This window comes from Pagrus pagrus, assembly GCF_965226575.1.
Source record: "Pagrus pagrus genome assembly, chromosome: 3".
In the NCBI taxonomy this organism is placed as follows: domain Eukaryota; kingdom Metazoa; phylum Chordata; class Actinopteri; order Spariformes; family Sparidae; genus Pagrus; species Pagrus pagrus.
Window position 1 is genome coordinate 8509639 of NC_140187.1, and position 12261 is coordinate 8521899.

General features: G+C 38.4%; 1 protein-coding gene and 1 long non-coding RNA gene across 2 annotated transcripts in view; one reads left to right on the plus strand and one right to left on the minus strand.

Moving 5' to 3' along the window:
* Nucleotides 1-3571: 3571 nt before the first annotated feature.
* LOC311254927 lies at nt 3572-5208 on the minus strand. Its single transcript, XR_014622287.1, has 3 exons — nt 5080-5208; nt 4071-4147; nt 3572-3799 (listed from the first exon to the last, which is right to left on the minus strand). It is a non-coding gene; the product is annotated as an uncharacterized lncRNA (long non-coding RNA).
* A 166-nt stretch (nt 5209-5374) lies between these two features.
* phc2b (polyhomeotic homolog 2b) overlaps nt 5375-12261 on the plus strand; it is a 38583-nt gene continuing 31696 nt past the window's right edge. Inside the window, exon 1 of the mRNA XM_084349995.1 lies at nt 5375-5560. The gene's annotated coding sequence lies outside the window, so the exon portion shown is untranslated. The remainder of the gene's footprint in view (nt 5561-12261) is intronic.

The following is a 12261-nucleotide window of genomic DNA, read 5'->3' on the forward strand; positions in this document are numbered from 1 at the left end:
ATTTAACCAGTAGATAAACCTGATGAACTTTCCTAAAAATATTGTTTTCACCATCAAGTTCTACTTCAGGTTTAAGGGGATAACTGTCGAAGATTTACTGTAAACACAATTACTTATTCACATGGACAAGCCAGAATGGTCGAGGACAATCGATCTGCTGTGTTGCATCATAAACGTCTTTGTTAGACTGTTTGCACAAAGTTGCAACATATCCAGACACATCTCGTATAAAGTGAGTCATCGGGGGCTGGAATGATTCTTTACTGTTACAACGGGGTCAAAGATTTCAGTGTAAAATTGTGACACTGAATTTCAATTTCAGTATGTGTCATCAGCACTAAAAGCAAACGGTAATACTCGATTAACATGTCAAGATTTAACCTGATAGTTATACTGATACTCGTCTTTTGACTCTAACTCCGACTTAATCCCATCCTCCTAATCCTGATTACATGTTAAAGGGACAGCTTACCCACTGAATAAATAATTTTTTACTCTTTAAATATTTCCGACATGAAACAACTCACAACCAGGTCTGTGGATTATTTTTAGTTACCAGGCCATGATTTCTGGAAAGAGACATTACTGTTGAGTTTTTTCAAATGTATTTTTATTTATTTATTTGGTACTTTGAGCACCACAAGCCAAGTGCCATCTAGTTCCATTATATTAGAGAGAGAGCAGACATCTCTACAGCCAATGTCTCCAAACCAAAACAATCTAGACGAATAAATAACCAACACGTAAGAGGAAAAATATGACCACCAGATTCAACCTGAGGCTATAGGCCGCTCCTAACTCCAACAATAAGAGAGTAAACTCTTCCTCAGAATCTGCCAGACTCCAATAATTATCTCTTAAAACTCAGCAAACATTGGTGACACATCAAAGTGAGTTAAGGATACAGTGAACTATCACAAAATGCCCGATCATCATGTTTCAAATGATGAGAACAACAGTGAATGCACAGTCTGTCTTTTACCACTAAATATAAGACCAACTTCCACTTGAGGAAAGTGTAAAAATATATGTCCTGTGTGCATTTTAAGTCAAAAACATACATGAGATATTTGTTTACTATTTGAGGAAGAATTTGCAACAAATCCACTCTTTCGCTGGGGTTTGGATATTTTTGTAAGTTTGCATAATCTATATGTATTGCCTACAAAAAGAGAAAAACAAACATGCAAAAAGATGTTGCTGACATGGGTTTTTTTCACAGCAGCAACATTCTCTGTCCATGTTGTGTAATATCTTTATAAACAACTACATCTCTGTTGAGGTGTTTAGTCACAGACAGTTTACTGATGGCTTAAAGCGTCCTCTTCCCCTTCTCCCATCACCAGATTTATACTGTTTTGAATCCATCTGGGAGAAGAGTCACATCGTGGGTTTTAAGGCTGTTTTTAGTTCAGCAAAATCAACTCAATGAAGCCCCAAGTGATAACTTTAGCTTTAAACTGCTGCATTTCAAACATCCAACAATAAACTATGAAAGGTGGTTTTGTTTTAAAGGTGCACTGTGGGAAGACGTTTTAATCAGAAGAGAAAGATCTTCTTTTTTTGCCTAAACAAACTAAATAAATAAACTTTCTTCATTTTCATGACTAAATAAACAAACTGACCTTAAAGGACCTTTCATACTGTTTCACTTTGTTTATATTTGGCGGACCCTGCCACCTTTCTAGCTTCAAAGCGATTCATGGGGACCTTTATTTTCCCTTTTGAGAACAGCTTGTTTGTTCAGTTATAGAAAAAAACAAATACTTCTGAGTTTGTATTATTACCTCATTAATATTTTAAATATAAAAATTCTTAGTTTGAATTTCTTCTTCAAACGAAGATATAACATTTCAGAGGGCTGCATTTTTTTAATTTCAATTTAGGTCACGATGTAAAATCATGCAACAGTTTCATTACTTAGAATAGATGCCAGAGAGCCTAAACATTTTTTAATCATTTTCATTGAGCATTAGAATCTTAAAGGGGCACTATGTAGATTTGGAGAAAAAATTCAAACTCAGAATTTTAACATTTACAATATTAATGAGGTAACAATGCATAACTGAAGAAACAAACTGTTCTCAAAGGAAAATAAGGTCCTAGAACACTGTTTGAAGTTGGAAAGGTGGCAGGGTCCGCCACATATAAACAAAGTAAAACAGTATGAAATTGTGTTGTCATGAAATCTAATCTAGATTATCTAAAAAGATTACTTAACATTACATGATCATAAAGTACCTGTATACATTGTTCCATTTATGTGTAACATAAAATCCATCCTATATGTTCATTCATCATGTTTTTCGTGACTCTGGTGATGGTTGGCTGCCCGGTCACCATTTTACCACTGTTGGAAGGTGGGGGTGAAGGTGGTGGAGTCACCAGAAACCACTGGATGTTTTTAACGAGAGGGCGGGAAAAAATCCAGCCATGTTTGTGGTGACCAAAACAGGCATTTTAAGCCAAAACATGATGTTTTCCCAACCCTAAACATGTGGGTTTTAGTTCCTTACTCTAATTAGTACATCAGATCAGCATTTTTTACAAGATGAATCAAAATATTCAATGTGAAGTTGCAACGTCAAGAAATGTCCAGTGGTGGCTGTGGCGACAAAACCAGATGTTTTTGAGGAGATCTTGGAAGATAGATGTTTACGCTGACCGAAACATGTATTTGAAGCCAAACCATGATATTTCCCTGACCTCAACCAAGTGTTTTTTGTGCCAAAACCTAACCAGAGCATAAGCACAGTGCTGTCCCAACATAAAATAGAAACAGAACCTAAAAAAAACATAAAGTAGCAACAAAAAGAAATGTAAACTTTCAGCATATCTATCCGTGGTTTACAGAAATGTACACTGCCACCATTTGTTCTGGTGATTGGGTTGGACAGGGCTGAGTTAGACACACGACCAGAGAGGCAGAGAGGGTTGATATGGTGAAACACATTCAAAAATGTCCTGTCATAAGTATCACTTATGAATTTCTCTTTGTCTGTGGGTTTGGTATAAAATGATAAAAGGACTGAATGTATTTGCGGATTTTGGGTAAAAAACAGCTTCCCCAACCAACTCCAAAATAGTCCAAGCTGACCACAAAATACAGCGACCAAGAGTGTGTTTCACTTAAGTGCCAAAAATCTTTGTCACGGTGAAACAGTTTCTTCTTTAATGTTGTTTTGTTTGGTGAGCAGCACTGTGGAAACAGGGACAGAGAACAGACCACTCCATCCCTGACTTTGTTGAGACGGAGGATCAACCAAGCTGAACGGGAGCCCGCATAAATATTCCATTAAGATTCTCATGTATTATCTACACACCATTACATCTGGCCGGTGATATTGTGTAAACACCACTTTGAAGGTATGCTCCAGCCCAGCGGTGTTTGAATTCAGTGATTCATCTACTACTACATTAATATCGCACAGTCGGCCTGGCTGCCAGCCCCATAACGTGTCTTTGGGGATTAACCAAGTTACTGAAATGATACTGTGTTCATGCTGATGCTGCGAGCGAGGTATCAAGGGAGCTATGAAAGACCAGATAATTAACTCAGGGGCCAACCAAATAAGTCATATTCTGATCAATTATTCAGTATTTGCAGGCACTTGAATGCACTCCCTGCTCAGATTGCAGGCAACACAAAAGCAGCTCACTAAAACATTAGCAATTCATTGCTGTTCATTTTATTACCATGCTCGGCCATTTCCATCTGGATACGCTGTTCATGTTCAAAGCTTGTACACTGTTGTCTAGCACATTTTGAAAAGGTGATGGACAGTGACGACCAGCACAACTGAAACAGGAGAAGCATTTTCAACATGACTATAAAGTATTAACAGAGAGATGCATTTCTTCTGTGGGAATGGGGAAGAATTGTGTTTATAGGAAATGAGACTCATGAATTATGCAAATTTTTGATGAGTGATTTGTAATTAAAAGCTCAATAAATAATCTTTTTTAACCAGAAAATGTAATGCACATTTGTATAAATATTACAATAATCTGAGTTTCTTCTTTTGTTTCTTTTGTCAGAATTAAAAAATGTATCATATATATATACTTACTAAAAACTTACTAACTGGGGGTAGGTCTGGGCGGTCGGGTATTTGATACTTTTGTTGTTTTTTTGCAGACCACTGGTCTGTGGAAAATGGAAATGTTGTGAATCTGTTATGATACATGATATGTTTCCACCAATAGAAAAAAGAAGAAGAAAAATTAGGTTTCCCTATGTGTTTGTGAAGTTTAGTTGAGTGAAGTCAATTTTATTTATAAAGCCCAAAATCACAAATTTTCCTCAGATAGTTCTACAATCTCAGTCTAAGTTCAGATAAGGAAAAAGTCCCGTTAAAGTGGCACTATGTAGTTTGGGAGAATAAATTCAAACTCAGAGTTTTAATATTTAAAATATTAATTAGCTGATAATACAAACTCAGAAATAAATAATAATAATAATATATATATAAAGAATATGGATCTGGAGTGATGTGCTGTCAAAACAGGTAGGCTCTGAGTCACAAGACCTCCTCTATACACAAATACACTATGATACTTACACGTTTTGTTCAAGATGAACACCACTTTTGTGATTTTCAAAGTAAAAAGCTAATGTTAGGCTATAAACGGACTATACTGCGGCCGCATGACTTCAGCATCACCACCATTAAGAATCTTACTACACAATTACTATACACGTTTTCTATAAATTGATCAATGTACAAGTTGTAAAATTAGAGTTAGAATAGTTTGTAACTGAAGTCGGCCTGTAAAACGGACTAGTGAGTAGATGAGTCACTGTGGTGTCATTTAGCCACTTGTTAGCAACTGCCGTTTTAAAGACAGGTAAGCGCTTTATAATTAAATTATGGGACATTAAATGATGTATTTTATGTTGTAGAACAAAAAGTGTAAATACCTTAAGCCTGTGGTAGACCTTATTTCAGGGATTTAATTGAAAACCCATTAAAAATACTCACTGACTTTGAGACGAGGGAACCGGATGTGATAATAAAAAATGCTTATTTCCGGGTTTCAAGACTAAAAAACTACACCACTCTATAAAGTGTCACATACCTTTAAGACTTTGCCGCCCTTCTTTAACACTATTAACTCATTCTCATAATTATTATTAGTCCCTGAGCTGCGGTTTGTTGGCTAAACCACAACTTTAGCGAAGTTACAGTGCAAACCACAGCGTCGGGGTTAAAGCCCGTGTGTTGCCATGGAGATCAAGACAGCGGTCGCCACCTGACAGGCGCACGGTGGAGGGGGAGGGGGGGCGGCTGTTGATTGACAGCAGATGGGGCGGGGTTTAAACACCATACCGTGTTCTCATTGGCCGGATTCGGGTCACGTTACCAGCTCGGAATGCAAATGAAAAGAGTTGCCTCGGCCCGCCCCTGCTCTGCTCCTTCGCTGCCGCTGGTCTGCTCCGAGCTCAGCCTGACGGATACAGCGAGCCACCAGCCAGAAATGGTGTAGAGTATCAGGAAAAACAGCGAGAGAGAGAGCGCGGCCAGAGAGAGGAGCCCAGCCTACGAGGTCTACGTTAACGGTAAGGCGACGTCCAGCTCGCTTCTTGGCACGGGGTGTCACGGTGGGCACGAGGGTCGGTCACCGTGTGTGTGTGTGTGTGTGTTTGTGTTGTGTGTCGGAACGCGTGAGGTTACTCTGTCGCACTAGCTAACGTCCTCTCGGGGCCCCAAAACAGCAGCAGACAGCAGCGCCTGTCTGTAGCTCGCTTGCTTGCTAATGTTGACGTTAGTTCAACGGCTAACTTTAGCTTGCAGAGCCCCGTGGATGCTAAGTGAAGGAAACAGCAGCAGCAGCATGGTGACGAATAACAAACCGAAGTTAGCGCTAATGTTAGCCAGCGTTGTGACGGAATCCATGAAAAATTAGCTATGAATGGAATTCAGTGCATGAGAAAAATCATGTTAATTGAATTTTCTGGATAGTAATGGCTTCTTCGTGTGTCTCGTCTTTGCCTTTGCACTTTTTTTAAAGTGTTGGCTAAAGTTAGCCAGATGCTTTCTTTCAGGAACTTTAGGTCCCCACAGGTCACGACCTTTAGCAGAGAGGAGGAGTTATTTTGACAAGTGTAGGTCGTCGCCGAGGATAGCAGCACCTCTCCACTCCACTGGAGTCTGTGACCGTGGCCCACCAGTGACCCGACTGTGTTCAAAATAACGCCATAGTTAAAAGCTAATCCCTCCAACAGTGTCTGTTTTTATGGTTGTATTTGTATGTTGGTGACTCCCACTAAAAAATGGTGTCCTTTATCTGCCAGTCTTGTCTTTGAAAATGTAAACAATGTCATAATTTTTTGAGATATCAGATTGATTCATTTGACAGTACTTTTGCTGATAGCAGTCTTGTGGGCTGGCTTTAGCAGAGTCTGTATCTGTGATGAAGTTACTTTTCTGTCTGTCAGGGAACTAAACTTGATGTGTTGATCCTCTGATGGTGTTGTCACTTTGGGTCTGCCTGCGCTGCTCCCTGAGAAACCTTCAGTCAAGCCATTATTTGATGCTGAGAAAGGAGAAAATCTTTGCTCAGAATAATGATTTTGCTTCTGCCCCGTCCACTTACTTTCCAAATCCTCAAACTTTCTGAATATTTACAGGTTTAAATGTAAATATTTATCAGTGTTGTCTCAGACTTTTGGACCCTACTGTATGACAAAGAAAAAGAGAGAGACTCACTTTTCACAAATTAATTGACTAATTTTATCAGCTGTTGTCTGCATCATATTAGTATATAATATTTTTTTGCCCTGATAACCATCTCCGCAAAAAGACCGTCACATAAATATGTAAAGTAATGTGAATATCAACTGCTAGTATTGAGATAATAACACCCATGTTGACATGCCAACCTTCAGATCCTCAGATACTGGATTTAATCAGGTTACAATGCAATGAATCCATGAAGCACATTTCATTCAGACAGATGTACAATGCCACTATTCTTCAACTAAAGTCAATTCAGCCCCAGCTCCCAGGCATCTACACTTGTTGCCTATGGTACACACCTCTTCCTCATATTATCTGCATTCTCAAAAGAGTCCGATCATGCCCAGTAATTTGCTTATTACAAGAAGAACAAATGTCAACACCCTCAGTGAAGAAGCTAATAGATTTTCTTCAAGGCTACTCAGGTTAATGCAGGTTTGTCCACTTAAAAGCATGGCACACTGTTATTATGAAGTAAACGGACTGCTTTTAAACCTGAGATCACACAGCCAGAAAAATGTGCACATCTATTCTTAGCTGGCACCTGGTGTAATGCAGTAGGCCGTTATTCAAATGAATTGTTCTGTGCTATTAATGTGAGTGTTATGAAAATGTTGGTTTGTTTGTTTCAGGAGAGGTGAGAGCCACACCTCAATATCATGTTTTGTTTAGACGAATGCTGATTTACATGTGAGATTGCCCCAATGCTCCCTCATCTGTGCATTCACTTGCCTTTTGCACTGTATCTGTTAGAGATAATCGTGATCGGGATCAGAGAGGCTTGACGTGTTCGCTCAGCCGAAATAGTTGGACTGATCTTTTCCTTGAGTAAAAGCAGCATACCTGGGCATGCTTTCATTGGCAAGATACTCACCACAATACTCCCATATGCGCAAGCTGCCAGTTTCAGTCACAGCAGCAGCCAGTGTTTCCATTTGTAGTCACATTAAGGTTGTCAGTAGGTGCTCATGACGTCAGGAGATAATTGCTAAGATTTTATGTCAGTATCAGGATCCTTATTTAAAAAAGCAGGCTTGAGTATGTTGTGGCAGTTTTATAAGTGGACAGCTAGTGCAAAAGTACGGAAGCGTATTGCATTCACTTGAGTAATTTTTTTTTTTGGTTTGTTTTTCGGAGTAATTATTTCTGTTTTTCTGAGTAATTTTTTTTTGGTCTGTTTTTCAGAGTAATTTTTTTTTTGGTCTGTTTTTTGGAGTAATTTTTTTTCTGTTTTTCAGAGTAATTTTTTTCTGAGTTTAGAGAGCATTTGAAACAATAGACGCATTCATTCCTTTATTGAAAGCTCGATAATGGAGACAAACATGACCGACTTGTTTAATTGAATCAAGTTTTACTTTGGTCTGGGTTTTAGACACTGGGAGATAGTCCTGTCTTTAAATCATATAGATGGTATTACCATTAGTTTGTCAACTTTATACAGGCACCTGAGGATGGTGACAAGTCGCCATTCCGAACGTTCACTTTCATGTTTCGGAATGCCGGCCCTTTTTTGAAAAAAGATCGCCATTCCGAACCTGAAACCCTAACCTTAACCATAACCTGGTCGGAATGGCGGTCCGTCGGAATTGGGGTCGCCCCCCCTGAATGAGGACTTTTGCGGTTGTTCAGAAGGAAAGCCCATTCAGATCTGCTAGAAATGTATAGACATATACATAGTACATAGTAATGTACATAGTACATTACTCCAGATCAGTTGGACAGATATGGCAGTTTGGAGGTTCTCGCGGGAGTTCGAAGTATCGCGATAATTCAGGGAAAAAAAATTACTCCGAAAAACAGAAAAAAATTACCACGAAAAACAGAAAATAAATTACTCTGAAAAACAGGAAAAATAATTAGTCAGCAAAACAGAAAAAAGAAACAAACCAAAAAAAAATTACTCAGAAAAACAGACCAAAAAAAAAATTCTCAGAAAAACAGACCAAAAAAAAAAAATTTACTCAGAAAAACAGACCAAAAAATAAATTACTCAAGTGAATGCAATACGCTTCCGTACAAAAGTGTGTTCACTTTTTTAGACAATCTATTTATGTTTAAATGTGACACTTAACTGCCTGATTTCAATGGTTGAAGTCAACAGCCAACTGTGCACCAATTGTGATGACTGAAGGGAGCAGAATTGCCCTTTGTTGCATAAAAAGCTTGATGTCAGTAAACCAACTGACAGTCAGCATGATACAGAGATGCTTTTCAAAGATCCATCTGCAGGGAAGATGCAAGAACAGAGACGTTTGGAAATATTTTACTTGAACAAATGTCATGTTTTCTACTCTTATGATGAAGTAATTGTGCTCAACCCATCAAGTGATTGCAGGCCCTTTCAAAACTGTTGTGTTTATATTCAACAGTACAAATAAAGCAGTAAAGTGAAGCAGTTTTAAGATGATATATAAAATTTCTGCATTAGAGTATCTAAAAATGACTAGACCTTTGCTATATTTTGTTGAATTTTGTACCTACATTATCCCAAATGTTTCCAGCAATGTTCAAACCCAGAGAAATCTGTAAGTTTACTTAAGGTGAGAGCGCATTTCATTTGGTCCCTTGTCGGTATAATTTCCGGGAGAGTGAGGAAAGAAGTCTGCAAATGAGATTAGACGTAATGTGAATAAAACTAAAACATCTGTCTGTGTTTTGAATTCAGGTCAACCACTCACTAAACACAGCACTCACCAAAGACTCCGATTCTCTCTCTTCTTTTTCCCCTTTCCCCGCTGTAACATTATGTTGATGTAGTAAAATTAATTTCCCCTCCAGTAAACATTACAGTACATAAAATACCTGACAACGGAGGTCAGCTCCGTGGGTCGCTGCTGCAGTCAGGTTTCATAAACAAGAGTGAAGATAAAGCCATTACTTAATCACAAAAGTTAAAACATAATCTCTGAGCCCCAAATCAGAGTAGAAACCAATGTGACTCCAGGTCTTTATTCTCTTAGAGCTGGCTGGCTCTGAGCAGCAGCTATGCTCCCCCGCTCCGCCCGACCCTCATAGCGTGATTATATTAAATTAGAGAATATCTTGATCTGCATAAAGGACCATCCACTTATTAGTGTCAGTCAAAGATCTTTAATTATTTCAAAGGCTTTAGTTATTGCGATAAAACGAAGAACACAACACATCCTACAAAATGTCACATCAGGTCAAAGACCACTCTGGCCTTTGTATGCTTCTCTGGGAATAAATTTACAGATTATGAGATTGACCTTTGCATCTGCTTTAATGTGATGTAACAGTCTCAGCAGTGAGGTCAGGATCAGGATCCCACTATCAGGATGTGTCATAGAAATAATATTTGTGCAAATGAGAAGAAAGCCTTTCATCAGGGGGAAAAGAGAGAATTTAAGTGGCTCCATTTTATCCCCATTAAATAGCAAGACTATGTCATGCTGGGCACAGTCATCTAGTCCATAAAAAGGTAATAAAGAAATACATCCTTGCAGATCTCACAATTAGTTTCTCTAAGCTGCTTGAAAGTCATGGGTCTCCAGTGACCCAGAGGCTTCTCTGTTATCCTTCTGGATTATATTAACTTTTTGATGTCTGGCTGGTCCACTGCCGGCGTTGATAGAAATTTAAAGCACTTGTTTCTGATGAAAGCAGTAAGGCACTACATTTTTCTGTGCGGCTGCTCATCTCGGCTCATACCTGACCTATTTTTTTTTTACTCTTGGTGTGATCGAATCCTCAGAGTGATGCCTCGGAGACTGCTTTGATAGAAGAGGCTGGATTGAAGCGCCTTGCTAATCTGTAGGCTTTGCCAGAACTATTTCACTGTGGTATTTATAGATCAGAGGGAGAATCTTTAATTTATCTGTCATTCTGCTGCCCCCTCTCAGTCTGTCACTGTGTGCTTCTCTGTCTACTTCTCCCATGTTTATTTTGAGAGTCAATAACCAAACTCATTTTAGCATCTTGTTGAGCAATCTGCACGTTACATGTTCGGGCTTTACTAAACAACGCTGAGCAGAAAAAGACCACAGTCGGCTGGGGAGAGGCGAGGGAAAGTGTTTTGCATCTTCACAGCATGAGTCTGTGTGCTGGTATGGCTCACACACGCTCAGCACACTTAACCTGGAAAGCAGCCAGGGTCGCTTTGTGCTGGTCTACTCAGCTGTGGAAGCAAGGTCCGTCTGAGTCAGATGGCTCAATTACGGCTACCCGACCAATCTTGCCTCGGGATCAGAGGGTATCTCTGTCTTACATACCCTAACAAAGGCAGTGCCCTGCTTACTCTGTTTGGACAAGACCCATCAGCCGTTCTTACCCTCAGGGGATGACCCCAGCATCACCAAGGAAATGCTGCTTTTGTAGAGCACAAGATGTGAAAGCTGATTTGTACTGTTAAGATTCATTGGTCAGATTTAGATTTGGGTAGCTCAGCATGATTTCTACAATGAACTTAAGATAATAATGATTCTTTCAGGCCTGCAGTCTGACAATTATATTGTCAATTTAAAAAATCTTGTCTTTGAGTTGCTTGTTTTGCCCAGAAACAGTTAAAAATTCAAATATATTCAATTTAAAATGGCATAAAGTATAGAAAAATGGCAACTCCTCACATTTGAGGGGCTAGGACCAATTACTGTCTATTAATTCAAATTTTGTGTCCATTGTGTAATTGTTTTGGTATTGAATGGGCACAGTTATTTTTGCATGCGTTTTGCCGAATCGATTCAATTCAATGGCGATTCACTTAGGGATATTTCAGTTGCAATACTAACTTAACTTGGAAATGAAAGGTATTCTAAGAAAAGTAATGTTAACCCACTAACCTGGTGCATTAAAAATATTAATGTTTACATAAAGAATTGAATTCAATGGTTCCAGAGATGTGTGGTTAAAATCTGCTTATGGAGAAATGAATTGGATATTGTTATGATTTAAGCATCCAATTATTAAATGTACTGTAGTGAAAGAACAATAAAGTAATGCCAATGTAGGATAATGTCTTTCAACAAAGAAAAATGAGAAAAAAAATAGAAACTTTCCTGTTTTAAACACATTTTTTTGACATTTGAGTATAGATTTTTCAAGTGTCTTTAGAGATTTACTTGCCAAACAGAAAATTTACCTGGACTTGGTGCTTGGCAGCTGTTAATTTCAGACCCTGACACGCATCTACAGGATCCAAGGTTTATACTGAAAGATCTATTTCAAGATTTTCTTAATAGATGTTGGATCATTCAACTGCAGATCGATTTGAACTGGAAAATCTATTCATATATTTTTTTAAACCGGGTTAATTCATACATTGCAGAAATGACAGCCTCCTTCACGGGCTGTCAGAATCAGAAATAGGTTGTTGATCCCTGAGGGGAAATTGGTTTGTTCATAGTAGCTCCTTTTTAGAATAGAAATACCACACTTTAGAGGGATTGAATAAAACGGGTTTATAAAGATAAAATATACAAGTAGCAAAATATAAATTAACTTTTAAAAAATTGCATGAAACTGTATGTGTATGTACTTTTATAAATAGAAGGGCTGAACAATTTAT